The sequence below is a fragment of the Myxine glutinosa genome, chromosome 1 (assembly GCF_964187855.1).
Source record: "Myxine glutinosa chromosome 1, kmMyxGlut1.1, whole genome shotgun sequence".
Classification (NCBI taxonomy): domain Eukaryota; kingdom Metazoa; phylum Chordata; class Myxini; order Myxiniformes; family Myxinidae; genus Myxine; species Myxine glutinosa.
In genome coordinates this window covers 96243985-96257621 of record NC_136261.1, presented here as the reverse complement: position 1 = coordinate 96257621, position 13637 = coordinate 96243985, and the positions used below count along the sequence as shown (strand labels likewise).

The 13637-nt window shown below is 48.3% G+C and overlaps 1 protein-coding gene across 3 annotated transcripts in view; it reads right to left on the bottom strand.

Annotated features, from left to right (window-relative positions):
• LOC144891412 (glycine receptor subunit beta-like) overlaps positions 1-13637 on the bottom strand; it is a 91193-nt gene that overhangs the window by 38218 nt on the left and 39338 nt on the right. The window lies entirely within an intron of this gene.

The following is a 13637-nucleotide window of genomic DNA, read 5'->3' as shown; positions in this document are numbered from 1 at the left end:
GAAAGAAAATTTGTGGCTAAAAAATGAAGTTAATCGTGGCATACACCCTCTTTCTCAAAGAATGATGAAGACATTCTCCCATGTAACTTGGAGATGAATGCTTACCTTCACCAAGGAAATTTATGTGACCATTTGCCTGGATCACACTGCAACATATGAAAGAAAGGCGATCACTTACTCTTGTTCGAAGGCTTCGAACATTCATCACATCAGAAGTTGCAGGACAACGACATTTTACCTGCAACCTCTGTGAAATGCGGGGACATATGTTATTACTTCACCAACTTCCGGGGAGCCAGCATGGAGCTGCAAACCAATGGCTGTGCCTTTTCACAACAGCTGTGCACGATTTTGCGGGCCACTCCTGGTATGGACCATGAATGACCTGAACACCATGGTCCCAACATCATTGTGGATGCATCCGGCATCCCTGTTCCACATCTTGCTGGCCAATCAACGTCACACCAATACTTGCTGCCCACTCATAATGAGGGAGGAGGCAAGTCGACTACAACTGGGCGAAGGCCTTGTTCAAGGAATCATTATGGTTCACAGCAAAAAAGTGGCAAGAATGCTACAAGGAGAGCAGGGTCAGTCTATGACTCCGCAATGTTACCACAACAGCGAAATCCTACACGAAGTAGTGCAGGAGCTATGAAGACATTAGGAGAAAATGTTTCATACCTGGATTCAAACACAAGTGATCAGCCCTTCCTTTCAAACAAAGTCAACATTTGTGTGGAGGCAAACGTTTTTGCCAGATGGTGCAGATGCTTTACAAAACTTGAAAATGAAGTGAAATTGTTGTATCTTGGTGATGGTGAAGTGTTGTTTTGAAAATATATTTGTGATGCAAATGCAATAGATTGAACAATATGGAAGGAGTCAATGACCAACGAAATGTCTTGTGATTCTTGCAGGATGACGGTGTATGCCTAAGGGAATTTGATTACCAAAGTTATGATTATTTACTTATACTTGTAATGATGTTTACTTGTAGTGATTGACTGTTTACTTATATTGATGTTTAGATTAATGGTTAATATAAACAAAAACAAAAAGATGAGGGAATTGTGGAAGTGTAACTCAGTGTAACTTATTGAGTAAAGACTGGTAACGATTTCGTAAATGGATGCCAAGAATGTGCACGCACATGGTAATCTCTTGTCCACCTGGTCACAGCCCCTGGCTGGAGCACCCCCCTATCGTTTGGTAAACGGAACTCGCAGCAGGGGGGGAGCGAGCTGATGCCAGGACTTGGTGCATGCATGACCTCGGGGCATTAGCGGAGAAAGGATTAACATTCAGCGGACAGGGGATTAACTCTAGTTTGTCCATATAAACCAGAGCAAACGTTGAGTCAAGGAGACTTGTGACCAGTAGCTCTGACCGACGGAACGGACGAGCACTCATCATCAGACCCTCTGCCCGACGGGAGTGGCAGAGGAACATCGGCCGAACGAGAAGGACCATGCGAAAAGAGTTAACCTGGTCCATTGAATTAAGCGGTATTATTTGGTAATTGGAATGAAGTGAATAACCAGTTAATAAACCAGACCTTTTGTAAAACCTGTGTCCGGTCATTGGAGTCTTGAGTCTCCCCCACTACTTCCCCTACACCCCCTAATACTCGTGCTCTCCCGTCTTCCCTTACACTAAGCACTCCCTCGTCATTATCATCCAACTAAGCTAACTACGTCCCCTCTACCTGTACCATGTCCATACTTAAATCTCATGTCTCCTATTGTCATCTCTAAATCCCTAACAATATCCTAGCCCGCCCTCGGCTAGTTTACACTGCCATCCCCATAATCTATTGCTCATGTGCCCCAAAAGAATGGTAAAGCTGCCATTCGCCAACACAATGGCTAACTGTCCACTCCACTCGAGCCTCTCGGTGCGGAAATACATTGTCGTCACAGCTCGGCTTCGCAAAGCCGAGCAATGCATGCGGGTGGTTTGTCTCCTGTTGGTTGGGTCCGTCCGGCATTTTCGATTCAGGGGAGGAGGTTTTGTTGGGCCTAGGTTCCAAGCGCCATCTCTGCGCAGGGCCTATCGGTCCCCTACACGGTGGCCCAACCTCCCACGGTCGGAGCACCGCGCCCGCCACGGGGCGAAGCTCCGACCTCTCCTACCCCCCCTTGAACCATGCCGATCGCCTTTCCCACCAAGGCGCGGCACCGACCATACAGGGCGGGGCCCGGCACGAATCGTGCACGCCGCCGCGGCAACGATCCCCGCCAGTCTCCGCTGCACACAAAGCACCCCGCGCACCGAGGGCTCGCGTCGGCTATCCGTCGCACTACGTGCTAACCCCCCCCGGTCTGGGTCGATGCCGCATTCTCACACCCACACGCGACCCGCTCCTTACTCGCACACCGAGGTGCTCCAGCGCCTCCCATCCACTCCATGCATTCCGTTACTGCACTCTCCTGTGCACACTCTTCTCTTGCACACTCAGGTGCACACCACTCAGGCGCACTCACGCCGTTCACACACTCCATCATCACACACCCTCGCACACATCCTGGCGCTCTCATACTACTCACACACTCCGTTACACACTTCTCTTCCACGCACTCTCTCTCGTTACATCATCTGTAACACCGACGGGTGTGCACTCCTGCACACACCCAATCATCACCGCACACCCTCGCGCACACTCTTTTGTTACACCCTCAGTAACAACCACGGGTGTGAACTCTTCTGGTACACACCCAATCAGCGCACACTTACACACGAGTGTGCAATCTCCTGTTGCACACCCAATCACGTGCTCTGGTGTGCACTTCTGCACACTCTCTTCAACACGCTCTGGTGTGCATCCTCTCTCACTCTCGGCCATCGCACACTCTGTATCGCACTCTTCTTCGACACACTCTCCCCACATACACTCCGTCTTACACTCGCGCTCCGGCGCACACTTTTTCCTCACACGCGCGCCATTCGCTTTCACACATCGCACCACGGACCTGCCACGAGTGCCCGGGTTGCGTCTCGATCCCAAGCGCGCCAAAAATCTTTTCACGCCAAACATTTTCACGCCATACACGCTCCTACTCACCTTCGGGACCTTCTTCTCCGGCTTTCCCGCCAACACCTGCAAACCTTTATTGGGGTTAGGCAGCACGACATCACGATGCAGATGCAGACTTTGAGTACATTCCATCTCAATCTCCGATTTAATTTCTGACTCTGCCGTCTCTTTGGCCACAATTTCCATTATAATTTCTTTTTCTATATCTAGCTCGACGATCACCGGCGCCAATAAAATTTGCTCTTCTAATTCGGTGGCCGTCGGCTTTTCCACACCCCGAGTCGCGATTTCTACCCCTTCGGTCAACTTGACTGCGCTCTGCCCAAGCTCACTTTCCACGCGTTCCTCGCACCGCGTTACCTCGTGTACCAATGCGACTTTCCCACTCGACCTGCGCCTTATGTCCTCCCCCATCTATTTTATTAATTCCCCTCGGGTGTCCATTTTGCTTTCCAGCCCGTTTTTCACCTCTTCCAATTGACCCCCCCCCCCCCCCATCTGTTTTATGACCCGGGCGGATTTGTCCCCCATTTCCTTCAATTGGCCCCCCATTTTGTTTTCCAATTTATTTAACCCGTCTTTCATTTCTTTCATTTCCCGGGTGGATTTGTCCCCCATTTCCTTCAATTGGCCACCCATTTCCTTCAATTGGCCCCCCCATTTGTTTTATGTCCCGGGCGGATTTGTCCCCCATTTCCTTCCTCTCCCGGGTGGATTTGTCACTTTGGGCGTCCATCTTACCATTTATTTTATTTATTTCATTCATGAATTGCGCCATGAAGGCTTGCATGTCCATAACCCCCACTTGCGCAGCGGGCGCGGCCCTCGTCGTCGTCGCGTGCCAATTACCAAGCAGCCATTCACAGAAGAGCTCTTGAACAGTTTCCAGAGATACCAGATCCCTCTCAACATGGCTGGAAAATGGAAGGTGATGATTTGGTTATCCATTGGGGAGATTTGCCTCCTGCTTCTGACAACTTACTTGCAGCAACGTAGTGTGCGTGTAAAAGAGGCAAGTGTGAAACCAACAGCTGTGGCTGTGTAGGAAAAGGTTTGTCATGTACAGACCTGTGTAAATGTGTGGATTGTACCAACAAGCAGCAAAGAGAGACAGAAGACTTTGAAACAGAAGATGTTGATGACGACAGGAAATGATTCTGATGAAGAATGAACATGTCAACAGAGGCACCATGATGATAAAGATGCGGAGATACTTCTTCAACGCAGCCTCTGTTTGTATTTGATGCCATTTGTTGTATGTGTAACTTACCTGAACATTTTAACTTTTAAACTCATGTGATTAGGTCTGTCAACTGTGCTGTTTTGGTATGCACAACTTTAAGATAAAAATTCAATTCCTGAAAGTGAAGGATGCTAACCATGTAAATATTTGTGAATCATCAAGCAAAGTGAATCACTTGTTGAACAAATTTCACTGACAACATTGTAAATTTACATCAAGTTCACGCTGTTTTACCTTAACTGTACCTTTTGGATCCTGCATCATCTCAGTTTGATAGATGTCATTGCAAAATAACATTTTGAGACTCACTGTGCCTGCATAAGCTGTTTAAAAGTTTTAAATACAATTTTGGATGGAAAAATAGTCAAATTTCGAAGAAAAACATCAAGTGACCGTTATAATTAAAACGTGCAGATTTACGGCTTAGCAACATTCATATTTGGATTCAGTACCATTAAATCTACTTAATCTGTAAATTTCATGTAATTCCAAGATGGGGGTCACAGTTTTCAAAAAATAGAGTATATTCACCTTTTCATCCTATGGTCTAAATGGAGTCATCACTGTTTGGAGGACGGTACAGAACACATATAAACAAAAGGTGGGAGCGGAGAGGAAGCCATAGCCAGAGGTACTCCTGGGTGTGAGGTGGAGAGAGGGCAGTGCAGGGCGAGTGAGAAAGAGAGTTTTTGATAAAGATAGCAACCCCACCACCAGGACGAGGCTCAGGTCTATCATACCGGAGGAGGGAGTAACCGGGAAAAGATATTAAGGAATCAGAGACATCTTGAAGGAGGAAAGTTTCTGTTAAGCAGATCAAGTCTGGATTATCAGAAGAAGCAACCTGTATGGAGAGATCAGTCAAGTTTGAGCGAAGGCCCCGGATGTTTGAGGTCCATACCGTTAATGAAGAGAGAGGAGGAGCATCGGGTGCAGGACAGGGGAGGGGAGGGGTAGGGTCAGATGAAGGATGAGAGGGGGAGGTAGGGAGAGCAGTTGATAGTGTGTCAGAGATTACAGAAGAGTTACAAGAAAGGGAAGGATGAGGAGGACGAAAGGTTTGATGGTGATGGGATGAGGCACAGTGAGAGGTTGTTGGAGGGGGGGCACAGAGGAAAGTAGAAAGTTGGGGGAGGTGGAGGTATGAGATAGAAGGGAGACGAAGTGGGGAGGAGGCAGCTTTGAGGAGGAGGGGGCAGGGGGGAGAATAGAAGGATGGTTGGGGAGGAGATTTGAAGGGGAGGGGTTGGGGGGGAGTTTTGAAGGGGAGGGGTGAGGGGGAGTTTAGGAGGGGAGGTGTGAGGGGGGAGTTTAAAAAGTGGATGATTAATGAAAGACGAATATTTATAACAAATTGGGTTTATTGTGATTTTCAAGTTAGAGATCCGTTTAAGAACGATAGAGGAGGGGTGGCATGAAGGTGAGTTTAGAGCATGTAGTGAGGAAGAATTGTAAGAGATTGAATTTTTTCTTGAAGTGGAATTAAGTTGAAGAGCAAATAAAAAAGAGCCTTTTAAATTGGAAGAAAAACAACGTGTTGTAATATACCACTGAATAAAACACTGCAGGGGAAAGTTTAAACACATTTAAATAATATTCTAACACAACCGTGAAAAACAATCTTATATTCACAAAATACCAACGGGGAGAGGGAGCCTGGAGGGACAACCACGAGTCACATGAACAGGGCAAAAGGTGGAAATGGAAGGCAAGGAGATAATGGGGGCGGGGCGAGACGGCGCACGTGGGCAGAAGCACACAAAACATCACACGTGGAGAAAAGGAAATAAATGTTTTTTTGTTTGTTTTGTCTTTTTTTGGGGGGGGGGGGGATTTAAAACGTTAGACAAAGAGTAGATGTTCGGGGAAGTTCGGGGGAGAAGGGAAAAATCTAAGAACCAAGTAATACAGCGAAGTAAGGAACTTAAGTTAACAAGCACCGACGGGGGAAGCCTCAGGGTACAAGGCCGCACACGCGGAGCAAACAGAAAATGATTAATTCATTACGAATTACAGGAAATTCAAACCAAAACGAACTAGAAACAAACAATAATGCAAAGACGATAAAATAACGAGTGGAAATTTGACAAACACACAAATGGAAAAATAACAACTTTTGATGCCCGGAGTCATCACTGTTTGATCACTGTTTGATTTCAAGTTTCAATTGACTTGAAATTTAAAGAGGACTTGCATATCTGGTCAATGAATTCAACAACCAAGCATTTTCTGAGGTCAACATAGGCCAAAAGGTCAACATAGGCCAAATTTCCTCTCTAGTCGTAGTCAACGTGTGGCCCTGAATGGATTCCTCTCATCTCCCCTTCCTGTTCAGGCTGGAGTTCCCCAAGGCAGTGTTCTGGGCCCTGTGCTTTTTCTGGTCTTCATCAATGATCTCTCTGACTCTCTTGAAAATCCTCTCTACCTCTTTGCCGATGACTCCACTCTCTGCTGCTCCATTCCTCATCCCTAAGATCGGCAGTCTGCAGCCTCCTCACTCTCTGCAGACCTGGACAAAATCACAGACTAGTCAAACAAGTGGAACATGTCTTTCAATCCTGACAAATCTCACACTCTTACTATGTCTGTCCGAAAAGACCGACTGGACAACCCTCCCATCTACTTTCTGAACAATCCTCTCCAAGAAGTTCTGTCACTCAAGCTTTTGGGTCTCACTATCTGCCATGATCTTTCCTGGGAAAACCAAATTTCCAATCTGGCCTCCAAAGCCAGTCGCCGACTGGGCATCCTCCGTTGTGCGAAGTCCTTCCTTGGCACACCTGGGCTCCTCACCACATACAAGGCTTTCATCTGCAGCTCAATGGAATACTGTTCCCCCCCTCTGGGCCGGTGCTCCTGCCTCACACCTAGCTCGGCTTCACGCTGTTGAAACCAAAGCTTTCAGAATCATTGGAATCTCCCGCGATGAAGCTAACTCCGAGGGCCTTTCACTTACTCACCGCAGGCAGGTTGGTGGTCTTTCTGTCTTCTACAGACTCCTCTCCGGCCTTGCTCCCCCAGCTCTCTCTGGGCTCTGTCCCCCAAATATTCCTTCAGGTCGCACAAGATCTGCCTGCAACCCTCTTATGGTTAAACTGCCAAAATCAAGACTCTCTGCTCACCTTCACTCCTCTTTTCTCCCACCACTGGAACAAACTCCCTCACTCTCTTCAATCCCACTCCTCCCTCCAGGTCTTTAAAACAGCTGTTCACCACCATCTTTTATCTTCCCCCATCCAAAACCTTGATCTTTTCTACCCCCGCTAATTTCACCCCAGATCCACTTTTTTGAAATACCAACTTCTTTCCTGGAAGTCCTTGCAGTGTCCTTGTGCTTTATAGTTCTCCCCCCAATCCCCCCCCCCACCCCCCCTTCCCACACCTCCTCCCCCCAAGCCCTCTCCCTCCCACAGATCTCCCAATGTCCCTGCTCTCAAATGTTGTGTTTCCCCTTCTCTCCCCATCTTGTCTAACGCTACCCTTATTACATTGTTGCGGATCTCTTGTTACATTGTTGTTGGACTTCCGTTTCCGGTCTTGCTGGCGAGGGTTCGTTTATTCTCAGCTCTCCACGCTATCCATCAAAATCGAAGTTAAGTAATTGTTCCCATTTGTATTTTCGTTATAACTGTATTTATTTTATGGTGTATATATTGTCTCCCGACGAAGATTTTCGGTGCAAATCTTTCATACCTGCATTGAAAATCGTGTTAATTCGTGTCGTGCCTTGAGGCCTTGTACAGTGTACACTGTCCAACCTTGAGGCTTTGTTTTTCTCTCAGCGGTCCGTCGTTTGTGATCCAATAACTTTCGTTCTCTGTTTTCCCAGTCTTTTCACCCCATAGCCTACTTCCTTATGTAAATCTCAACTCAAAAAAAACAAACAAAAAAACAAACAAAAAAAAAAACATTCCCTTCTCTGTTCTCATTCGTTTATTCATTCTTATTCGTTCGTTTGTTCTTCGACCACGTGTTTCTCCCCCATTTCCCCAGATAGATTGTCAAATTTCAACTCGTTATTTTATCGTCCATGCGTTATTGTTCGATTATAGTTAGTTTTGGTTTGAATTTCCTGTAACTCGTAATTAATTAATCGTGTTCTGCTCCTCGTGTGCGGCCTTGTAGTTGTACCCCCGTTGGTGTTTGTTAACTTAAGCGTGTTTTGCTTGGCTCTTAGTTTTTTCCCTTCTACCCCGAACATAATACTCTGTCTAACGTTCTAAATCCCCACCCCCGCCCCACCCCCAAAAAAAAAAATAATAATAAACCAAAAACATTTATTTTCCTTTCTCCACGTGTACTGTTGTCTCATCCTGTATTTTCTGTCCAGGTGTGCTGTTCGCCCCGCCCCCATTATCTCCTTGCCATCCACCGTTTGCCCTGTTCACGTGACTCGTGGTGGTCCCTCTCGGCTCTCCCCCGTTGGTATTTTGTGCATATAAGATTGTTCACGGTTCTGTTTAAATATTATTTAAATATGTTTAACCTTTCCCCTTCAGTGCTTTACTCAGTGGTATTTTACAACACGCTGTTTTTCTTCCTAATTAAAAGGCTTTTCTCAATTTCCTCTCCAACTCATTCCACTTCAAAAAAAAGAAATTCAATATCTTATACGTCTCCCTCACTACATGGTCTAAATTCACATTCATTCCATCCCTCCTCCATCGTTCTGAATCGGATTGCTAACTTGAAAATCACAACAAACCCAATTTGTTTTCAATGTTCGTCTTTCATTAATCATCCACTTTCTAAACTCCCCTCTTGCCCCTCCCATCCAAATCCCCCCCCTTGCACCTACACTCCTAAACTCCCCCCTTGCCCCTCCACTCTTAAACTCCCCCCTTGCCCCTCCACTCCTGAACTCCCCCCTTGCCCTTCCCCTCCTAAACTCCCCCCTTGCCCCTCCCCTCCAAATCCCCCCCTTGCCCCTCCACTCCTGACCTCCCCCCTTGCCCTTCCCCTCCTAAACTCCCCCCTTTCCCCTCCCCTCCAAATCCCCCCCCTCGCCCCTACACTCCTAAACTCCCCCCTTGCCCTTCCACTTCTAAACTCCCCCCTTGCCCCTCCCCTCATAAACTCCCCCCTCACTCCTCCCCTTCAAAACTCCCCCCCCAACCCCTCCCATTCAAATCTCCCCCCATACCATTCCTCTCCAATTCTCCCTCCTCCCCCCTCCTCCTCAAAGCTGCCTCCTCCCCACTTCGTCTCCCTTCTATCTCATACCTCCACCCCCCCCCCAACCTTCTACTTTCCTCTGCCCCCCCCCCTCAAACAACCCCTCACTGTGCCTCATCCCTTCACCATCAAACCTTTCATCCTCCTCATCCTTCCCTTTCTTGGAACTCTTCTGCAATCTCTGACACACTATCAATTGCTCTCCCTACCTCCCCCTCTCATCCTTCATCTTACCCTACTCCTCCCCTCCCCTGTCCTGTACCCGATGCTCCCCCTCTCTCTTCATTAACGGTATGGACCTCAAACATCCGGGGCCTTCGCTCAAACATGACTGATCTCTCCATACAGGTTGCTTCTGACAATCCAGACTTGATCTGCTTAACAGAGACTTTCCTCCTTCAAGATGTCTCCGATTCCTTAATATCTCTTCCTGGTTACTCCCTCCTCCGGTATGATAGACCTGAGCCTCGGCCTGGTGGTGGGGTGGCTATCTTTATGAAAAACTCTCTTCCTCTCTCTCCTTGCACTGCCCTCTCTCCTCCTCACCCCCAGGAGTACCTCTGGCTACGGCTTCCTCTCTGCTCCCACCTTTTGTTCATATGTGTTCTGTACCGTCCCCCAAACAGTGATGACTCCATCTACATTTCACTGTCTGACAACATGGACCAACTTCTATCCACTCATCCCATCTCTCTCTTCCTCATATGTGGTGACTTCAACTGTCATCATGCCACCTGGTTGGGTGTGGGTTCCTCTCTCACCAGTCATGGCACCTCAGCAAAGGACTTCTGTGACTCACTGGGATTGACACAATCTGTCAATTTCCCGACTCGGATCTCAGCCAATGGAGTATCTTCTCTTCTAGACTTGGTTATGACAAACTTCCCTGTTGATGTCTGCTGCTCTTCTTCTGCTCCAATCGGTTCTTCTGATCATGTGCTTGTCAAAGTGGACATCTCTCTGGCCATTCTCAGAGAGCCTCCTCAGCGTCTACGAGTCTGGCATTTCACTCAGGCCGACTGGGACGGTCTTCAAGCAGCCATCAATCGTCTGGATTGGTCTCCCATCTCCACTGCCTCTGACATCAATTCTTCCTGGGAATTCTTCCAAAGCAAACTGATCTCTCTCATGCACAGATTTATCCCATCTCGCCTTCAGTTGTCTTACCCTTCCTCCCGTCCATGGTACACTGAATCTTGTGGTGAGGCAGTTGCCCTGAAACAACTTGCCTTTGCCTCTTGGAAGGCTAATCCAACTGAAGGCAATCTCGGTTCCTTCCACCAAGCTCGGAACAAGTGTGTGTCTACCCTCAGGAGTGCCAGGAAGCACTATCTCTCCTCACTCAAGAATGAACTCTCATTCCTGTCTCCTTCCTCCAAATCCTGGTGGATTTTAGAAATTCGGCCTATGTTGACCTTTTGGCTTATGTTCATCTAAAATATACTTGGTGGTTGAATTTAGTGACCAGATATGCAAATGCACTTCCAACTTCCAGTCAATCGGATGAAAATTGAGGATTTTAGAAATTCGGCCTATGTTGACCTTTTGGCTTATGTTCATCTAAAATATACTTGGTGGTTGAATTCAGTGACCAGATATGCAAATGCTCTTCCAACTTCCAGTCAATCGGATGAAAATTGAGGATTTTAGAATTTTCTTTTTTTTTTGTATACAGGTTCGAGGCTCGTGAAAGAGCTAATATTTAACACACAAAAAAAAATCAAACAGAGACACAAAACATATTGTTGCGGTTATGTAAATAAAGGCACCCCCCCCCCCCCCCCCCCATAGTTAGTTACACCACAACATGTAGCCTCGCATAGTTAGTTATTTCTTATTAAATGTGAAGTATAGTCTCCTTCCCGGTGTTAGTATGCGTTGAGGCAGGCAGGGTAATGGTAGGCCTCATTGCAGCCTAAAGTGCCTCGTCATGGGCCGAGGGCCTTGCAGGCCCGAGGGAGGAGCTGGAGGGCATGGCCGGTGAGCAGCGAACAGCCAATGGGAGCTGAAGGGAGTGGCCGAGGGTGACCAATAAGGGGCTGTCGAGACACGTGACCCCAGGCGGCCAATGGAGGCCCGTGGCACATTCGAGTGGGGTTCCGGGGGCTGTAAAACCCGGCCCGGACTCCCTGCTCTCTCACACTCTCTGCCTCTCTCTCTCTGCCTCGCACTCTCTGCCTCGCTCACTCTGACTCGCGCCAGGCTCCTGCCTATAGACTCTCTGCCTCTCTCTCGGCCTCACTCTCTCTCTGCCTCGCTCACTCTGACTCGCGCCAGCCTCCTGCATATAGACTCTCTGCCTCGCTCTCTTTGCCTTGCTGACCCTGAGATACGCTCCTCGGATTCCTGCTACGTGCACGTCCTTGATCAACGCCCCTACCACAAAACATCTCCGGCTGTGGTGTCCCAGGTTGGAGCGATCCTTGGGGGTTTGCGTCCAACGAGCCCGTCCAGGCAAACTGCACGAAGCGGCCGCGCTTTGTGCGCATTACCCTCTTCCTTCCCTTCCCCAAACGAATCTGAGGGCCCTTGTCTGGGAACCTAGGTAAGGCCGCTAAGATTCTCCACTTTGTCCCTTTTCTGTGAATACTGTACATTGTGAATAAATCCTGTGGTTTGGTTTCCAACCTGGCCGTCATCGTCCTTTCAACATTGGCCGAGCATTGCCCGAATTAAAACCGCTCGATCGGGTTCAATAGTGTTAACGGCACGAGTTACGCGATGCACAACCGCTCGGGCGTCCAGTACCAGCGTGACTCGTGCGAGGTTCAGTCCCCGTTCTCACAGCTGCGTGTGTCGAAGGTACTCGGGTCGTGACCATTAACCATTCCACACGTAGCTGCGGGCTCGGCGGCTGGAATTGCTTTGCAATCCGTCCACCACGAGTGTCGTGTGGTTGGCGGCCTCGTGGACTCCGAGTTCGAGGGGGAGTAGGGCGTACCCCCTATAGTACGTCGACAAACCTGAGATTATTTTTTTTGTTGTTTTTGTATACAAGATCGAGGCTCGTGAAAGAGCGAACATTAATCACACAGAAAGACAAACAGACACACAAAACAAATAACATCGGGAGCGGTAGACAAAATGGGGAGAGAGGGGGAAGGACACAAACACAACATTTGAGAGCAGGGACCGAGAGACATGGAGACATCGAGAGAACTGTGGGAGGGAGAGGGCTTTGGGGGGAGGCATGGGGGGGGGGGTGGGAGAGGTATAAAACATATGGACACTGCCAGGACTTCCAGGAAAGAAGTTGGAATTTCAAACAAGGTGGATCTGGGGTGAATTAGCGGGGGTAGAAAAGATCAAGGTTTTGGATGGGGGAAGATAAGAGATGGTGGTGAACAGCTGTTTTAAAGACCTGGAGGTAGGAGTGTGATTGAAGTGAGTGTGGTAGTTTGTTCCAGAGGCGGGAGAAAAGAGGAATGAAAGAGTGAAGGTGAGCAGAGAGCCGAGATTTCGGCAGTTTAACCATCAGAGGGTGGCTGGCAGATCTTGTGCGACCTGTAGGAATATTTGGGGGACAGAGCACAGAGAGAGCTGGGGGAGCAAGGCCGGAGAGGAGTCGGTAGAAGACAGAAAGACCACCTACCTGCCTGCGGTGAGTGAGTGAAAGGCCCTCAGAGATAGCTTCATCGCGGGAGATTCCAATGATTCTGAAAGCTTTGGATTCAACAGCGTGAAGCCGAGCCAGGTGTGAGGCAGGAGCACCAGCCCATAGGGGAGAACAGTATTCCATTGAGCTGCGAATGAAAGCCTTGTATGTGGTGAGGAGCTCAGGTGTGCCGAGGAAGGACTTCGCACGACGGAGGATGCCCAGTCGGCGACTGGCTTTGGAGGCCAGCTTGGAAATGTGGTTTTCCCAAGAAAGATCATGGCAGATAGTGAGACCGAAAAGCTTGAGCGACAGAACTTCTTGGAGAGGATTGTTGAGAAAGTAGATGGGAGGGTTGTCCAGTCGATCTTTTCGGAGAGACATAGTAAGAGTGTGAGATTTGTCAGGATTGAAAGACATGTTCCACTTGTTTGACCAGTCTGTGATTTTGTCCAGGTCTTCAGAGAGTGAGGAGGCTGCAGACTGCCGATCTGAGGGAAGAGGAATGGAGCGGCAGAGAGTGGAGTCATCAGCAAAGAGATAGAGAGGATTTTCCAGAGAGTCGGAGAGATCATTGATAAAGACCA